We start from the raw sequence: 20,386 nt of genomic DNA on the forward strand, positions 1-20,386 counted from the left end.
AAATAGAAAATAGAAAAATCCGAAAGAAAGTGGGTAGAGAAAAACACAGGAAAAAATACCGGACGTAACCTTCCAAAAACCGAAAGGTCTGAAAAGCTCTATGTGAACTAAACAAGCATATATTGTTGAAAAAGTTGATCTCTATATAGCATGGATTTCTTTTCCTCAATCTACAACATGATCCTCAATACATATATCATGAATTTATTTACTCTTTGTATACAGAAACCATTGGCATCTACCCATCGTATTACCATTTTGGTCTATCACAGATGCCGTTGGGCCTTAATACAATTTCCAATCCAAGTTAGGTTTTCTGGTGAGGAGACTTCATGATCTGCTCGCCCATCTACAGACACAGAACTTTGATGTGGCCACTCCAACAAGAATGCATGTGAGCAATCATCACTTCCAGCGGGCAATGAACTTATGGACACTGGTAGCCAAGTCCTTTACAATACAAACCAATGTCTACAAACAATATTTATCATCTTAGACATAATTGCTAATGGTCACTAACATCATATTAAACGTACATATCAGATTCGAAGACGCTACAAACAATGAAATAAAAACCTTACAATGCCTTGCTAGGCTTCCATAGGTCATCAATGAATCGGTGGCTAGCAAGAGGTGGAGGAAGCCAGGATGTGCAACCCTCGCCCGAGGAGAAAAGGCGGGAGGTAAACGAGGAGTATGCGGGAACAATACAAGGATGCAAGAAGGCAATCAACGAAACATGTTAGTAAGCCTAAAAAAGGTCAACTTAGTGTAAATCCTTTTTTTAGATCAAAGTGAAAGCTTTATTACTTAACTACTCTTAGGCATATCGCCCAAAACAGAGACGCCCACTTGGGCTGGTACATCCGACTCCCATTCCATGAAATGGAGGGGGTCACACACACGGCCAATATTGGCAAGTTCATGGGCTACAGAGTTCGTAGTACGTCTACAAACAGATATAGTGAACTTGGAGAACCAAAGTTTAAGCTGGTACTTCATGTCTTCGATGACCACTGCATACGTGGAGGAGTCCACTCTTTGCAAGTCAAGTGCTTCGCCCAACAGCTGTGAATCCGTTTCAAGCACCACACGGACAATGCCCAGGTCCGCTGCCGTGTTGATAGCATGCGACATGGCCGCTGCTTTCGCGGCAAACACGTCCATAACATGCTCCTGTCTACCAGCTCGAGCACACACAAGTGCACCATCTGCCGTCCGCACCGCGACTCCCCAACCTGCATGGTTCTGGCCTGGCACAAAAGAACCATCGACATTGATCTTGTAGTCTTCTCCCCCTGGTGGTTGCCACTTGTCCACTGGCGGTTTGGCAGCCGGCTGATGGAAGATCTCCAGGTACTCAAGCACATTGGCTCTCATTTGTTGGGCTAAAACAGAGGCCGACATCGACAATTTTCCTTCCTTGAGTTTGTTTCTATTGGACCACCATAGCCACCAAGAAGTTAAGATATGTAGGCGTTTTCCCTCATCTAGTCCCCAAAGATAGTCTAGCATTGCATGCACAGACCCAATCCTTTCCAGCTGAATGCGGTCGCTCTCGAGAGCAAGTGCCCTCCACACTTCTTTAACAACTTTGCACTTGATGAAGAGGTGAGCCCCGTCCTCAACAGCTCTCGCACAGAAGAGGCACTTCGTGTCTGCAATGGGGATACCCCTCCTTGCAACATTTGTCCACAGCGCCAGAGAGTCATGCTTCAGTCTCCACGTGAACATATGAATGTTTCTCGGGCAGGGCATCTTCCACAGCCGTTTCCACGAGTCATCTGTGATTTCATTCAAGTTCCCCGCAGCGCTTGAACTCCCTCCCACTCCTCCATCCTTCTTCGTCTTCTCCATCTGAACTTGGAGTTTGTATGCACTCTTAACCGAGTGGATGCCTTTCTTCTCATAGTGCCATGCAATGAAATCTTGTACACCTTCTCGCAAGGGGATCCGCAGGATGTGCAACGCATCATCTAGCCAGAAAGTCTCACGAGCGAGTTGTTCATCAGTTACCCGTAGCAGGATCAATGAGGTCACTGACCCACTCGAAAATGCTATGACCGCGAGGTGTAATGACTCCCCGAGACCACGGTCGTGGCAGCCATGGGTCAGACCAGATTTTAACTTGCGTACCATCCCCGATCCTCCAAATATAACCTTCTCGAAACAGATTTAGACCGTATAGGAGGCTGCGCCAAGAGTATGAAATCCCCTCCCTTGGGTTTGCATCAAGAAGACAGCTCTGAGGGTAATAACGGGCTTTTAGAATTCTTGCACACAAGGACTCTGGTGATTGGATGAGCCTCCATATCTGTCTCGACAGCATGGCAAGGTTGAACCCATGCATATCACGGAACCCTAGCCCCCCCTGAGCCTTGGGCAGAGTGAGCTTCTGCCATCCGATCCAATGAGTGGTATTTTCTTTGTCCTGCTGGCTCCACCGGTAGTTGCCAATCAGTGAACTCAACTCTTCGCAAAAAGACTTGGTTAAGTAAAAACAAGACAGGCAAACGTAGGTATGTCCTGTGCAACCGAGGTAACCAACGCTTCTTTTCCTGGTTTAGCAATAAGTTTCTCTTTCCATCCATACACTCTTCCCGCCGTGGCCCTTTCACAAATGCAAAGGCCTTTTTCCTTGATTTACCGACATGAACCGGCAATCCCAAATACTTTTCATTCCATGTTTTGCTATGGATTTGTAGATCACCCTTGACAGCATCTTTCACCTCACTCCTTGTGTTCGGACTAAACATGATTGCCGACTTCTCCAGGTTGATACACTGCCCAGAACAGTTTTCATAGAGGTCCAAAATCTCTCGCAGTTGTTGAGCTTCCTCTTGTTTGGCCTTAAGCAGAAGCATGGAGTCGTCGGCAAACAAAAGGTGCAAGACAACTGGTGCCATCCGGCAAATCTTGACTCCACTGACCCTGCCGGATGCTACAGCTTCATGCAGCAGCGCCGAAAGATCTTCAGCACATATGACAAATAAGTAAGGCGAGATCGGATCACCTTGTCTGAAACCCCTTGAAGGAGTAAATTGTGCCGTAAGTCCTCCGTTGATCTTGATCTGGTATCTTACTGTAGTGACACAATTCATTACCAAATCAATCCATCGAGCCTCGAAACCCAGCTTGGTAAGCATTGCCCGCAAGAAGTCCCACACAACTCGATCATAGGCTTTGCTCATGTCTGCTTTCACTGCTGCAACCCCTTCATTTCCCTGCTTTTTATTTAGCAGAAAATGTGACAACTCGTAGGCAATAAGGACATTGTCCGTGATCAGCCTACCGGGACAAAAGCACTTTGGTTATCCGAATGATGTCTGGAAGAACCAACTTGAGATGATTAGAGATCACCTTGGACACCAACTTGTACACAACATTGCACAAGCTAATCGGTCACAAATCTTTCATCCTACTAGGGGTTTTCACTTTCAGAATCAGGACGACCACAGTGTCATTCCAGCCCTCTGGCATTGCTCCTCCGTTTAGTACCGCTAGCACTTCCTCCACCATCTAATCCCCCATGAAATGCCAGTGTTTCTTGTAGACAATGGAGGGCATGCCGTCCGGACCAGGTGCCCTAAGATCGCCAATGTGGTCAAGAGCTGCCTTGATTTCCTCGCGTATCACTTCCGCTTCAAGGATCGCTCTCATAGCACTGGTGACACGGGGTTGGACTTTATCAATGAGCTCAGCGGTACGGTTCCCTTGGGCCGAGGAAAAGAGGTCCTGAAAATAAGAACAAACATAGGTATTAAGCTCCTCTCCTTCCTTCACCTCCGATCCATCCTCCCTCCTCAACTTTGTCACCCTATTTGCCTTTCTCCTCAAAGAAGCCACAACCATGAAGTATCTGGTGCTTCTATTACCGTCCTTTAACCATGATACGTGAGATCTCTGTTTGGCCTTGATGTTCTTCTTCTCCTCCAACTTCTCTATTTGGCATCTCAATCTTCCTTCTTCTCTAACTTTCTCTTCACTCACCGGAGCTCTCATACAGGTTTCCAGAGCACGGCAAGCTTGCTTCAATCGGTTTTCCAACTCCCCAGCCACCTCTTTCCCCCATTTCGTCATCCTCCCTGCTACACATCGTAAGCCAGCCGCAACATCACCTCCTCCCCCCATACAGCCCTCCTCCCACGCCGCTTGAATTTGCTCGCTGCACCCCTCCTCCTTCAGCCACCACGCCTCGAATCGAAAGCCCCGGTCGCCCCCCGGCCTTCTGCCAATATTTCCTTGAGTACATACGATGACCAGTCTGTGATCCGAATGACGAGGGGTGCCATTAAGGACGGTGAACTCGGGAAACCGCTCGCCCCAGTGAGCATTTTCCACTGCTCTATCCAACCGCTCGCAAATATACGTGTCCACCTCCTTGCTATGATTTCTCCATGTAAACTTATCGCCTTCATATCCTAAATCAGAAAGCTCACAGGATTACAGTGCTTCACGGAAGTTGTCTAGGAGACGTTGTGGACGATCAACCCCTCCAATCTTCTTGTCCCATGATAGGATTTCGTTGAAGTCCCCCAAACATAACCAGGGCCGACCACTTTGATGTTGTTGGCCCAGGATTCGCAGCATACGCCATGTCTCCACCTTCCTTTCGGTAGCAGATTCCCCATAGACTCCTGTCGGCCTCCACACCCTACCATCCTCCTCCCTCACGTCCACATCTACATGCCTCCTGACGTACGACCTTAGTGGCACATCCACTTCCCTTCTCTAGAACAAAGCTACCCCCCTACTCCTCCCTTTTGAGCCCCACGCTGTCATGTGCGCCATCCCTAGCATCCACCTGAACCTCTCCAACTCCTAGTCGGACATCTTCGTCTCCGCAAGAAAAAGAATATCGGGCTCCTCCACCCTCCCCAGTTCGAGGAGGCTCCGAACTGCCGGGCCATTTCCCAAACCCCGGCAGTTCCAACCGATTAGTTTCATTGTGCTCGGCGGGGCTGCATGGACAGCCCGGCCGATTCTGCATTAAGTGTCGCCACTACATCACTTCCTTCTTCCTCGATCTTACCCTTCTTGCTATCCTTCCCTTCCTCCTCTTCCATCCTCCCCCTCTTCAACACTAGCACCGCCTTCCTCTCCTTGTTACTCTCCACCAACGGATTGTCCCTCCCCTTTTTCTTATAGAGTTTTCCTTCCGGGGCCTTGATCGTACCATCTTGACCTTTGTGCTTAGCCTTTTGGTTTACCTGATTCTTTGCTTCATTGCCTTGGAGTGAGATTCCCGCTACTGCCCCTGTCATCACTGCATCTGTGCTACCGGCCTCGACACGGACACTAGTGCCGTCACCCTTCCCCAACTCCTCTGCTGTCTTCTGCACCTTACCTTCCTCCAGCTCGAGCCTCCTAGGATTGCCAGAATTTGTAGGGTTTATCTTCTGTTTATGAGGGATGTTGACCTCCTCTCCTCCATCAAATTTACCCTGGCTGCCATCGCTGGACCTAGAATCGCTCTTCTTCCAAGTCAGACTGTCACTCCTGCTTCCTGAACGTCCACCTGAGCGACTGTATCCATAGTTCCTCGCTCCTCCACCACTTGTAGCCCCAGCCCTCCACACCCCTTCGTCCAACGCACCCCTCCTATGGCCCAGCTCGGCTTTCAGCCATCTTCCATATTGTTGATTATCCCCCTTCTTCGCCTTGACCGAACAGTCTCTCTCTCTCCATGCCCTATGATCCCACAAGCATAGCAAAAGTCCGAGAGATACTCATACTCGAATCTGCACCAGTCTCGTCCTTCCTCCCCCTCCTCCTTCCCACTCCCCCCCTGCTCCATCCGATCCCCATCCTTCTGTTTCTCCTCATCCTCTAAAGTGAACCCTCTCATAAGAGGTTTATCAATCCTCATACGGATTTTAACCCAGAGGAACCTTCCTATAGCACTCCCATCAGCTCATGTGTCCGCCTCAACAAACTTTCCAATGATATTGCCAATATCCTCTGCAGAGTCCACATTCATCATACCCAGGGGCAAATTGTAAACCCTAACCCAGATCGGGATCTCATTGAACACATAGTCTTCGGGCCTCTTCTTTGGATCGTATTCTTCCACCACCATCAGGTCCTTATTGAACATTCATGGCCCGTTCTCGAGTGCCTTCCGCTTCCCCGACTCTCGATGGAACGTGAACAGGAATTGATTCACCCCAATCTCCTTGCAGTCGATACCCTTGATCGGGCACCAATTTTTTCCTAGGGTAAGGCAGATGGCATCCGGATGAGCCAGCTTCTCCAACATCACTTTTCCCATCGCCTGCAGCAGCCATTCCTTCCCCTTTTCCTTCATCAAACATCTGACTTTGACTCCCTTCCTTTCCTCCTCTGACAGCTTCAGACCCCTCAACATGCCCGCAACTCCGTCCATCGCCGCGTCTCCTCCCCTTTCCGCCCCTGCCTCCTCCTAGGGTTGGTGGTGGTGTAGGACCCCGCGCCCTAGGGAGCACGAGGAAGGCCTATGGTGGAGTGGATGGGAACAGTACAAACGATCGAACGGGAACGAGAGATCAAGGCTTCGCCCGACGGGAACGTGGAACCCTAATGCACAGGACGCCAGATCTTGATCGCTCGCGATCGCCCCCGCAATCAACGGACGCTAACCGTCACCACATGGGACGGACTGTTCAAGGCTGGTTACATCCCTGTACTGAGTGTAAATCCTTATTTGGTATAAGTATAAAGGCTGGCTTTTAATAATATATTTGTATGCTATCTTTTGCTTGCATCTGTAAATGCCTAAGCTCAAGCGTCTTCTCAGTCAGAGGAGCGGATGGCATTCTTTTAGGCATATAATTCGTGCTAGGATTGAAGCTCGATCTGCTGAACGAGGCACCAGCTTATTCCTAAGAAATCTAAAGTTTGCCACTAGTGCATGTCCCATCGGGTGAGATGAGCTTTCAAATGCTAGCCTTGTCGGGTCGTTAGCCATTCACTCATTCGCATATTTTTTTTAAATAATTCAGATCTACTTGTAGATAGGGATTTGCCAGTGGCGTGGCTACAACTTGCTTGGTTGTGATTCGATCGGGATCATGGAAGATGTCGTGTTTGCATCCAAGTTTTGTTGGTACGTTGAGGTATCCTCCGCTAGGCTAGAAAATCTGTGGCGGGGCGTTTCATATTTCACTCATAGGTCGCTGTATAGAAACCTACCGCGTACCCACCCGTGCGCTCCTCCACTATATGGGCCAGCCCGTTTTCTTTTTTTCTTTGTTTGTCCTCCTTTTTTTGTTGTTATTTTTTTTCTAGTTTTTGTTTCATGAACATTTTTACACTGCAAACAATTTTCTAGCTCATGATAAATTTTTGCAATTCATCAACATTGTTTCATATTTCTAATCCGTAAACATTTTTTGAAATTAGTGCGGATTTTTTAATTAGGAAATATTTTCTGAATTCCTGATTTTTTTTAAACTGTCAAACATACTTTTTGAAATTCATCCAGATTTTTTGAAGTCTCTATTATATTTAAAATGCTTTAATATTTTTGAATTCATGAACATTTCTGCAACTTGTGCGCATTTTTTGAATTAGCGTACATTTTCAAAATTAAAGAACATTTTCTAACTCGCAAACTATTTGCAAAACACGAACAATGTTCAAATTGTTGAAGATTTTTCGAAATTGTATTTTTTTGTGCAATCCCAAATATTTTGTAATAAATAAAAACTAAACATAAATGGAAAAAATAACAAAATAATAATAAATACCCAAAGAAAAAAGGGGCGCCTACCCCTCACATGGGCGGCCAAAGTGCTCGCGGATGAGGGAAGGGGGCGAATTTTTTATTAATAGTAATTAATAATCCAGTAATTCTAAAACTAGTCAAGGGTGGGCGAAAATTTGAAAAATAGGAAGGACGCCATTGAGGACAGCGTCCAGCCCAGGATGCTATTGTAGACAGCGTCCAGGCCTGGACGCTATGGCAAGCGACGTCCAATTAAGAGGTTGGCCTACCCCTTAGATCGGACTAAACCGGGTCGTTTCGTACTGACTTATGGAACTTCCATGGGCTATAAACCCTAGTACACATGCAGTCGTCGATCCTTGACCACGATGTACGGTAAGCACCCTCCCGCAGCCGACAACATTGAGGGGCGGCATCGTCCCACCACCCACTCTCCATTAGGATCCTCCAATCGATCTTGTTGTTGATTCATGTTAGTTGTTCTACGATCCTACTGCATCTTTCTTGTTTGAATCCTCTATACAACTGATTCAATGATTTACAAGGGGACACAGCATTTTGGTGCCCGAGCTAAGCTGCTCCTGATATCCCTCGCGTTGGTTTTCCTCTTGGGATTCAGAAAACTCGGTCTGACACGCCTGTGCTGATTCATCGGAAAAGCGTTTTACGGTTCGCGTACGTAGCGAACAGTGCGTCTAAGCGGGCCCAAGTGATATGGATGCACGTCCGTCGGCGCGCGGGTGCTTTGGTGGTCCGTGGCCCAGAACGTTCCTTTCGGAAAAAGTCCATTTTAAACCTTGAATTCGTAGACGTTCGGCGAATCAAACCCTGAAGTCGAAATCCCTGTCGTTCGGCCCCCAAACTAACTAATCCCGGTCCAAATCTAACCTTAGTGTCGTTTCCCAAACGGGGATTGCCGACGTGGCAATGGGGTGGCCGGGATGGGTCGTTCGGCGCGCGCCTGAGGCGATATTAGTGGGCCGGCCCAGTTCGGCCCGTCATTTCGCTTCGTTCTCTCCGCGTCCCTCTGCATTCATCCTTCTCTGGCGACGGCAATGGCGACCGGCGGTTGATCGCCACCTCTGCGACGATCGTGACGGCGCGACGGCGCATCGAAGGAGCAGGTAATGTTCTGGATGCCCTCCTCCCTTTTTATTCATAGGTTGGAGTAGTTGCGGCATTAGGGTTAGGGTTTGAGCGGCAAATTTGGGGCAAAATTGGGGACGATTTGGGTGACAGAAAAAGATTGATTTTTTGTGAATAGATTGATTTAGAAATAGATTGTTATGCTTTATTTTGATCGCGGTGTATGTTTTTTCAGTGAAATCATGGACCCAAGTGAGATTTTGAACGTTCGGTTTCATATTGGAGGGAAGTTCATCCACATTGGTCCAAATTTGGACTATGTTGGGGGAGATCAAGCAATGTCAGAGATTGAGAGGGATAAACTGTCACTGCAGGAAGTGAAAGGCTATTTAAAAGATCATACTCAGTTGATGGAATCGATGAAGTTCTATTTTCTGCTTCCTGGAAAAGAGCTTATCAATGGTTTGGTGTTCCTTCATGATGACAGTTCGTGTGTGAAGATGTCTGACTACATTTGTGTTGGAGGAGTTGTTGATGTGTATGTGGAGTATCATGGAGAGGAAGATAGCAATGACAGCAGCAGTAGTGGGAGTGATTTTGAGGATGAACTCATGGAACAGAGTGATGATGATGAACTAGATGCAGTTTTAACTGCTGAAGAACCAGATGCACTTATAACTGCAGAAGAACCAGTGCCAGTAAATGCTGTTGAACCTGCAGAGTCTGACACTGATGTGCTCATACCTGATGAAACTGATGTAATCACTGAAAGAATTTGCAGCCCCTTGAAGCAGAGAAGAAGCAGAGTAGTAGATGTGGATGAAATGGCAGGCATGGGAGGTGTTTTTTCACAGGTTTTGGATCCAAGTCAACCTGCATCAGCTTGTGCTTCTGAACCTCAGGCTTCAGGGCATGTGAATAACCAAATGGTGATAGCTGCAAATGTTGACAGTGCCAATCAAAATTCAGACTCAAACAGTGACCCTGAATACATTGGACATACTGATGATAGTGGGGAGGATTCAGAAGTTGTGGAGCTCAGGAGACATGCTAGGAAATTTAAGAAAAGGATGAGGGACTCCAAGAGCTGGATAGGTAGGGATGCCACAGGGCCAGTGCCAATTGAATTGATTGCCAACATGGAGGAGCAAATTGAAAGAGAAGAAATGGATTGGAACTATGATTCATCTGATGAGGACTACAGCTATGATGAAGATTCAGATGGTCATATAAGGAAGAGGAAGAGTTCATTCCCAAGATACAACCCTGAAAGTGAAGTACCACATTTTGCTTTGACCATGGTTTTTAGAAGCAAGAATCAGCTATGCAAAGCTTTGAGAAGATATGGTCTAGTAACAAAGAGGAGCATTAAGTTCATGAAATCTGAGTGTGACAGAGTTAGGGCAAAGTGTGGATGGCCTGGCTGCCCATGGCTGATATATGCAGCCAAGAGATCAAGGACTTCAAGATTCCAAGTCATAACATACAATGATGATCACCAATGTGCACAGAACAGATGCAACAAGTTGGTTACAGCAAAGGTGATTGCACAGAGGTATGAGCACTTCATACTGGCAAATCCTATGTGGAAAATTGAGAGCATGAAAGCAACTGTTTTGCAAGATATGTTTGCTGATGTCTCCACTTCAAAGTGCAAGCATGCAAAAAGAATTGTCATGGACAAATTGTTGTGTGGAATGAACAATGAATACACTAGAGTGTTTGACTACCAACTTGAGCTGCTAAGGAGCAACCCTGGAAGCACAGTTGCTGTTTGCATGGACCCAACCAACATGGAGGAAAGTGTATTCCAGAGCTTCTATGTGTGCTTTAATGCAATGAAGCAAGGATTCAAGACTGGTTGCAGAAAAGTAATAGGCCTTGATGGTTGTTTCTTCAAAGGTGCAGTGAAGGGTGAGCTCTTGTGTGCCATAGGTAGAGATGCAAATAATCAGATGTATCCACTAGCCTGGGATGTAGTTGAGAATGAAACTAATATCACATGGAAGTGGTTTCTTGGGCTGCTCATTAAGGACTTGGAAATAAACAATAATGGAGATGGCTGGGTTATTATTTCTGATCAGCAGAAGGGCTTGATAAATGCAGTGAATGATTACCTTCCTGCTGCACAGCATAGGATGTGTGCTAGACACATTTATGCTAATTGGAGGAAGAAACATAGAGATCATGAGTGGCAAAAAAAATTCTGGGCAGTTGCTAAGGCTTCTAACAAGCAAGATTTCAACTATTATAAGGCCAAGCTTGCACAAGTCACTCCTGAAGGGGCTAAAGACATCATGAGGACTGAGCCACAGCACTGGGCAAGGGCTTTTTTCCCAGTTGGTTCAAACTGTGAATCAGTTGACAACAACCTATGTGAGATTCAACCATGCTATAGTTGATGCTAGGTTTTATCCTATTATTTCTATGAATGAAAAAATTAGGAAAAAGGTACTTGTGAGAATTCAGGAACAAAGAGAGAAAGGTGCCAACTTTAAAGGAAAAATATGCCCTGCTATTTTTAAGAAGCTCAAGAAAAGTATTGCTAGAACACAATATCTTGAAGTGCTATGGAATGGAGAAAATGGATTTGAAGTGAAGCAAGTGAATGGAAGAGGAAGGCAGTACACTGTGGACCTGGAAAAATGGACATGCTCTTGTGGGTACTTCCAGCTGGCAGGGCTTCCTTGCCACCATGCAGTTAGTGCCATCTACAAGTGCAACAGAAAAATTGAGGATTTTATTGCTCCTTGCTACTTTGTTGAAGTGTTCAACAAAATCTATGAGCATTGCTTGCAGCCTGTGGAGGGTGAAGAGATGTGGCCAGTGTCACCCAATCCTAGGCCAGTGCCTCCTGAATATGTTAGGTTGCCAGGAAAAGAGAAGAAAAAAGGAAGGCCTAAAAACAATGATAGGAGAAGAGAGGAAACTGAGAAACCTAAGGGGAAGAAAATGAGCAAGCATGGCACAATTATCAAATGCTCCTTGTGTGGTAACCCTAGACACAACAAATCAGGATGTAAGCAGAATCCAGAGAGAGGCAAGAAAAAAAATGCTCATCTTGCTAGAACTAGCAAGAAAAAGAACCCAACTGAGGTATTTGTTGCTGTCATGTACTTATCTATTGCATATTTATCCTGCTTATTACTCTTGTGTTGGAACTTATTGCATATTTATCCTTAATTTGCAGCAAACATCTGCCTCTGCCTCTGCATCTGCTCCACCAACAACAAGTTCAGTACCAACAGGTCCTTCTACTGGGACCAACAGGTTCAAGCCTCCAAGAAAGAGAACTGCAACTGCTGAAGCTGGATCATCTACTTCCACAAGGACAGGATCTGGAGCTAAGAGGGGAAGAAGGCCTGCATCATCAGTGCCAAGCTTCAGATATTTCACTTGCAGTGGAAACTACTAGTTATAGTTGAAAAGGGCTGCATCTAGTTCTTTTGTTGAAGTTGCAATGTTTCAAAACATTTCTGATGTAATGTTGCAAACTTATCTTTTGTTCATGGCTCAAACTAGAGGTCATGTATTTGTGTGGGAGTGTGACTTATTTCAAACCTAGTCTATGTGAAATTAAGTTGATCTGAATGATCTTTCATCAGTGGCATTTCCTTCTTATTACTTGCTATCATTGTTTCTAAATGCCATCCTGACAATGCATTATGTTACAAACAGCATAATGTTCCACTGTACTGCAATATATTACTAACTGCGTCATTTTTCACTTTACTGCCAGCAAAGATTGCAAACATATATGCATTTCAGAGAGGTACAAAATGATGGCATAACACAACTTGCACTTCCACTTTCATTGATTCCAAACAGTGCCAAATGCATACAACTTCCAGTTCATTCTAAACCCTAAAGCATTGCTACATTGCATACAAATACAACTGATGAAATAACACTTGCACATCTTATTACAGTAGCATCTTCCCTGCAACTAAACCCACCACAAATACAACAAACAGCATGACAGCAGTCTGGTATTTGCCCTTCAGTGCATCTATCTCTGAATTTTTCTGCTTCAATTGATCTTGCAGAGCCATAGCCATTCCCATTCCTCCTGTTTCAGCTTCAGGGAGAGCCACAACTGCATTGGGATCTTCAATCACAGCACCACTTCCTTGACCTCTCAGCCTACGCACTTCATCTCGCAAATCACCAATCAAATCACTCCAAAACTTGGGAAGTGGGTCATCATGCCATTCCACGAATCCACAACCACCATGCTGTTCAATTGCACCAACAGAAATCAATGAGAGGGGGGGGGACAAATGAACAGAACAAAAAAACAGCAACTTGAAGCTCACCATCGCATCAACACAGGCGTAGTATCTCCTGCCTGGATTCTGACGGCTCCAGGAGATCCACCTAGGCGCCTTCCGACGGGGGTTGCACCAGCAGAGCCTCGCTGGCTCGTACGCCATCGGGGCCTCGCGGTACAGCACCGGCGACCTAGATTCCTCCCCTCTCCTTCCGGTGGCTCGACGGAAGCTGGGAGCACTCGAACCACCAGAAGACCACGACATTGCCGTCAACGCAGCCGATGCAGCCGCCCCCTGCGCAATCGCCTCCTCCGCCGCACCCCTCAAGGAATCGCCGCCGCCGCCTAACCCTAGTTTCTCCCCCCAAATCCCCAATCGATTTGCTGTTCACCCCCCCGCGCGTTCCAGTTATAAGCTGGCCCACCTAACTAGCAATCATGGCCACGTCAGCGTTTTAAGGGCTAAAACGACACTAAGGTTAGATTTGGACCGGGATTAGTTAGTTTGGGGGCCGAACGACAGGGATTTCGACTTCAGGGTTTGATTCGCCGGACGTCTACGAATTCAAGGTTTAAAATGGACTTTTTCCCTTTCTTCCATGAGCCGTGGAACAGAAGTTAGGTAGTAGCAAACCTTTCCCTCAAAAAAAAAGGTAGTAGCAAACCCTTACCACGGTGGTTCTCGAAACCAGCCGCCGCCGCGGGCAACTATCCCCCACCCCCACTGCTGTGGATGGCTGCGCTGGCTCCGGCTAACCGACGATGGAAGATCCTGCTGGACTCTGTCGACATGTAAGGGAACCCTCCCCTACTAGGAGATCTATCAGTTATTCAGTTTTCGCTAGTCCGGTCGACAGGGGAGCTGCCTGACCATGGCTGTGTGTTGCAGGTTCCCACTACGATGCGGACAGTTTGGACCACCCGGATCCGGTTCCTCTGGTGGATCTCCAGCGGATTGCCGACACGAGCGCTGACCCGGTTCCTGGTGCGGCGAGCGTGTTGGCGGCGCAAGTCAGGGCAGGTAGGAAGGCGCCGGGTGCCGCCGGTGGAAGGCTTCTCCGAGGCAGGGCAGGTAGGAAGGTGAATCCAGAGGCGCCTGGATGGACAAACAGGTGCGGTCTGAAGCTAGCCATTGCAGGGCACCTGCTATTTACTGTTTTGTTGAATGCTACTCTGTTTGACGTAGGCCGCCTTGAAGTTCGCTGCCATACTTTCTGTAAGTTCGACTAGCTGAATGAACGGGATGAAGATGATTATTCATGTGGCTTGTGTAGGATGCGAACAGGTTGATCTTGGTAAGATAGCTTATGCTCCCACACCGTAATTGGTCACATAATGCAGAATTTAGAAACGGACATATAGATGCTGCTTAAAATTTTTGGAAAGTGTAAGGAGTTGTGTGTGTGTAGTCAGCTAAATGATGAAGTCTGAACTAGAAGTGCACACGTTGAAACAAAGAAGACAAAAATCTGATTGTGAGTAGTGTCACTCAGGATTTTGTATTTTCTGCCACACCATTCATACTGAATTTGCCTTTCATGTTTCCCACAGTGTGTTTCAAATTTGTATCTGCAATTTTGTATAGATGGTTTGTGAGTACTGAAAGCATTTGAATATGTTTCTTGAGAAATGTTAGCATGGCACCATGCAAAGCATGGTCCCATATATTCCACCACCATTCCTGCTAGTCAGCATTTCATTTCCGCCCCCTGCGCCTCCACCTCCTCCTCCTCTTATCTTTCTATGTAAGCAACTGCATCAACCAGATCACTGAGATCAGATCAGATGAGATACACGCACTGGGTTTGGATGTAGATAGATCAACAGTCCTGTCAGCTCTTCACCAAATGCATGCACTAATGTACCAGTAGTATTTGGTGGAAGTCATGTACACTATTACTTGTTTTCTGGTCATGTACTACAGCAGCATCCCCTTGTTGCGCGTATAAATAACACTACTCCAGAAATGGCTTTCCTTCTACGATGATACGCATTACACACGGATGCAAGATTGACTCGTACATGTGAAGTGTCATCAGAGACACACAAAACTAATACTAGGTATTAACATGTCTAGTTATGGGAGTGTCGTGATATCGCCGTTCTTGTGCCTATTTGTGCATCCTGATATTTACTCCCTCTGTAAGGAAATATAAGATCGTTTAGATCACTAATTTATTTTGGACAGAAATGATGTCTTATCAGCATATACACCACTTTGAACATCGAGTCAACCTCGTCACTTCATATCACTTGATGGCAAAATGAAAAAGATGCATCCCAAGAAACAGCAGACAGGTTGCATGGTGAAACTTAGCTTATTGTGTGGCAATTTCCTGCTTCAAATTAATGGTGACATATAGTGTACAAAAAGAAAGAATCAGATGTGGCATAAGGTGCATTACATTCTAGTTAGTAGCGTATAAGACGATTTTTTGGATTACTAACTGACACCTGTGTTTGCATTACAGATTGGAGAAGCAGGAGAAGAAACGAAGGCAGAAGGGGATAAATTGTCCAAATTAGCACTGAAGCTGCAGCAGGACAAATTAGCCCAAGTTCTCTCTTGTGGGTTTAATTATGAATGGTACTATTTACACTAGCATGCTTAGTTATGAATGCTATGTGATCTAGACATATCACAATTAAAGATTTTCCTCTTATTTTGCCAAGCTAACAACTGTGTGGTGTTGCACCATCTTTTGTGTCCAGGTTGTTTGTTCTAGTTGGTAGATTATAAACTTTGTTGGATTTTGCCTTAAGTATTTGATTCATGGTACAGCCAGTCAGCTAGTTGTCTTTTTAGTTCTCCAGATCTTATGATGCCTAATTATCTAAAGCCTAATTTTTGTTCTGTTTTGCTTGGAAAAGCGATGCCACATATTCACAGTTGCGGTGATGCAGGTTTGCTTGTCCAGTGTACTTCATGGTACATGTACCTGGGTGTTTAGCCCAAGTTCCAATACATCTTGTGTATATCTTTTGATCTATCTCCGAATGAAAATCTGAAATCTGAGTACATTCCATGGGTCTTTCAGAAAATCTGAAACATGACAATCTTTTTGTTCATTGGGAGCTTACCATCTCCCTCAATGTAATATCATGAGTTTTGGTATATTGCCATGCCATCTATAGATTTGGTTAACATTGGCATGGTGTTGTGCCATCTATAGATTTGGTTAACATTGGCATGATGTTGTGTGATAAACACATGTATGAAAAATACCAAGTGTGAATGCACTTGAATCTTGTTGTTGTATTTTGATTTCAGTCTTGCAAACTGTCCACTTAATCTCTCCAAGTTCATTGTTCAAAGGGTCTGTAAAACTAGATAAGGTGTAGCGTTTAACCGAGCAGCAGCCTAGAGCTCAAGGCGGCATTCACTTTTGAGGTGTAAGAAAGTACACATGAATCATATATATGTGGACGTCACATTAGCCACGTAGCATTAAGTGGACTTTGACATAATCCTGCATAGATAATTGTGGCTAAGACAAATGAGGATGTCGGGTGTCCGTTACAGCTGCTAAGCCACGACTCAGCCTGGTACAGTACATTAACTGAGCCGTGTAGGCTCAGCTGTTCCGCCTCTTCCTACTGTCTGTCATTCCAATTAATGCGCCCACTAGCAGACTATATTTGCCTACAATACATCTTCTATACCTGACAGATATACAGCAACCGGCACACATCCACATGCTAATGAGCGGTGATGATTTCAGGTTCAGCTGAGCCCGAGCTCCGAATCCAATATCCGATTTACAAGTGGATACTTTATACATTATTGGATTGTTGTTCCTGGGTTATGGTTCTTAATTGGCTAGTCCATGAGAAGCCAAACTTTCAATCATCACTTTATAGTAGATCAATTTAAAATTGGGTTATTCACTTCCTACACGTTCATGTTTGTAGGTCAGTATAAGAACATGTTAATCGTTCTGGTTTACGTAGATGGTGAAGTGCAACATGGATCCATGGGTGTGGAGTATAGTGTTCCTCCCAAATTAACATTTCCAGCATGCGAGAAAACCACTTTTGAAGACATCAAGAGTGAGACATGTCGAGGGCTTGGGCATGTTAATGTCGGTGCTCAAAACAACCTGAATATCCAAGCTCGTTATGATATTGGATCTCCCGGACCACATTATTTTCAATTAATTCCATTATATGAGGAAAAAGGGTGGAACATGATTTTTGAGAAGACCAAGTCCCGGACAACGTGGCAAGTGATAGAGTTATATGTTAATTTCATGCCAAATCAAGACATGTTGAGCCAAGTCAGCGGTGGAAGCAGCATACCAATAATTGAAAGGCAATCACAAAGGTATGGAAGTGCAATACAATCACCATTGCATCAAACATCTGTTAGTGCCTTCTCAAATAGTAATACACGTGGTCCTGATTTTTACAAGGAAAATGCCCCATCTTCCACTCATGGTAATACGACAAATGATTTGCCAACAAGTACTGTTAATGAATCATTTGACCAGGAGGATACAGATCCAGAGGAGGATTTGATGGGACATGATGATGGCGATGAGCATGATTCTGATGCCGCACCGAGCCAGAGTTCAGACGAAGATTCAGAACCAAGAGTTGCGCATCATGTTAATGCATTTCCGTTCATGTATAGATGTGGACAGAATGGTGTGAGAGCCTTTAGTGACATATCTATACTAACGGAGACGACAACAGATGAAGGTTTTTTTGGATGTAAGAAACGCTTTCAGAGCCCATTGTCAGAGCATCAGATTTTTGATTCAAAAGAGCACCTCAAAATTGCGATTGGTGAATTTCACATAAACACAAACTTGGAAGTGAAGTACAACACAAGCAGTCAATCTAAACTTGTAGCAGAGTGTATTGATGACAGCTGCATGTGGAGGCTGTATGCAACACCAACGAAAATTGGTTCATATTGGCAAATAAGGAAGTGTCCTTATTCTCACACTTGTCGTGCACCGGCTAATAGAACTGACCATTCTCAGTTATCGGCCTCTATAGTGGCAGATGTGATCCGTGAAGCACTGAGGGATGACCTGGAGTTGAGTATAAAAAATATGCGGGCATTGATGAGACAACGTTACAGAAATGTGTAACCATCATATAATAAGTTGTGGCGTGGAAGGGAGAAGGCTATAGCACAACTGTTTGGTAGCTGGGAAGGATCATACAATCTTCTCATCCCATTCCTCAAGGCTATTAGAGTTAAAAATCCAGGTACAAAGTATGTTCTTCTATCGAAACCCATGGCACAAGAAGGGCATAGAGAATTTCGATGTGTTGCTTGGGCATTTGGACCTTGCATTGCAACAGTTCCCCACCTTCGACCAGTAATAAGTGTGGATGCATCATTTCTATCAGGAAGATACAAGGGCAGATTGATAATGGCTTGCGGATATGATGCTGACAACAAGTTAATACCTCTTGCATTTGCCATTGTGGAGAAAGAGGACGCAACTAACTGGGGCTGGTTCATGAGATGGCTGCGAAGGGAGGTAATTGGTGTTGGAAAATTCATGTGTGTGATTTCAGATCGCCACAAAGCAATCAAATGGGTGTTTAAGCAACCGCACCTTGGTTGGAACGAAAGTGCTGGTGAGTGTGTGCATCGTTTTTGCTCTCAACGTGTCGCAGAGAATCTGTACAAAGCTTTTCGTGATGATGATGTTTTGAAAATATTTAAGTGGGCAGTAAAGAAAAAGAAACCTCATAGATTTGAGGAGGGCATGTCATCTATTGAACATACTTGTCCCGATGCAATAACATATTTTAGAAAGGTCGGTAAGTATTTGCAGGAAGATAAAAATGAGGAAGATAAGCCTGAGAAGGTATTTCAATGCAAGGATGGGGGTTACCGTTGGGGGATCATGACAAGCAATGGGTCCGAGTCGTTAAACAATGTGTTCAGGCTTTCTCGAAGGCTACCAGTGGCAGCAATTGTGGAGGAGACATTTTCAAAGTGCGTGCAGTGGTTTGTAGAAAGAAGGCGAAGTGCTCATAACTTGGTTGACGAAGGCAAGCAATGGTCCGAACGGGTGGATAAACTATTGGTGAAAAGGGGTGACAAGGCAGGACATATGCATGTTATTTCGTATGGTGATGAAGTTGGAATATTTGAGGTCAAGGTTGACAATGAGAGGGTTCCATTACGCAATGGGGATCATGTTCTTTTTATTCATAAGGACTTCAAGTACAAGGTCACTCTTCAACCAAATACTACTCCATCTTGTGACTGCCTAAAGCCAAACCTAACCAGTGTGCCATGTGCCCATTTGCTTGCTGTTTGCAAGTATAGGAATCTAAATGAAAATCAAATAGTTCATCCATATTACTCTTCTGAAGTACTTGCAAACACATGGGCTGGACAATTTTATCCTTACGGGAACCAAAATGAGTGGCCAACATATAGTGGCCCGATTATTGTTCCTGATGAGAATTTGATAAATCTTGGGCGGCGTCAACACAAAAGAATTCCAATGTACATGGATGAAATGTAAGGAAGGCGAATGGGACACCAAGCCCGGCGTTCGACAACAGACAATAATCTAGCAGGTATCTAAACTAGTTTTGTGGTACTGGTGTATATGTGAACTTATTTTCATGTAATTTTACTTTGTTGCATTCACTATAGGTACATCGTCTAGCCAGAGACAGACCATTCCATCGAGTCGAGGACAGACCACATCGCCAAGTAGAGGAGAGAGGCCGAGTCCCTGTTGCGACATAAAAGGAATGAGTAAGATGTTGACGTGAAAGATCAAAGCAATCAATTGAATTTATTCTTCACAATACTACACTGATAAATAAAACTCAAACATTTCAATGTTTTCAGCTATGCCTACATAGTCAGTGTAATCAGTAAAGCTACAAGAAAATAGCATAGGAATCAATTATGCTTAGCTGCTCAAGTACTATGTTATTTTGTAACAGTTCCGAAATTCATAATATTTTCGTTCGATGCACAATACCTTTTATGAAAGACAAGGAATTAATTTATATTATTTCATAAAAGTTACTTTCATATGAATCTATTAGACAGAATAAGAGACAAGTAGTAAATCCTTAGTCAGAAGTAATTTGAAAGCATCGGCTCCTTGTACAGTTTAATTTGAAAGCATCGACACTGTAATCACTAATTAGGGGCTAGTAGAATGCGTGGCCGGAGTACTGTTGTTTAATTAGGGGATAGCACAATGCGTACCTTCTATGACAACAAATTACAGTGTAGCACCCTGGGAAGATCCAACAATGATAGGGACGGCGTACAGAGAAACAATGGAGATAAGGGAGAGGGACGAACACCTCCGGCCAACTTGTTGATG

General features: G+C 44.9%; 1 long non-coding RNA gene across 1 annotated transcript; it reads left to right on the forward strand.

Moving 5' to 3' along the window:
• Window positions 1-13,721: 13,721 nt before the first annotated feature.
• Window positions 13,722-16,053, forward strand: LOC119306062. The gene is made up of 3 exons (XR_005148841.1): window positions 13,722-13,853; window positions 13,951-14,173; window positions 15,533-16,053. It is a non-coding gene; the product is annotated as an uncharacterized LOC119306062 (long non-coding RNA).
• The last annotated feature ends 4,333 nt before the right edge of the window (window positions 16,054-20,386 follow it).

The sequence above is a fragment of the Triticum dicoccoides genome, chromosome 5B (assembly GCF_002162155.2).
Source record: "Triticum dicoccoides isolate Atlit2015 ecotype Zavitan chromosome 5B, WEW_v2.0, whole genome shotgun sequence".
NCBI lineage: Eukaryota > Viridiplantae > Streptophyta > Magnoliopsida > Poales > Poaceae > Triticum > Triticum dicoccoides.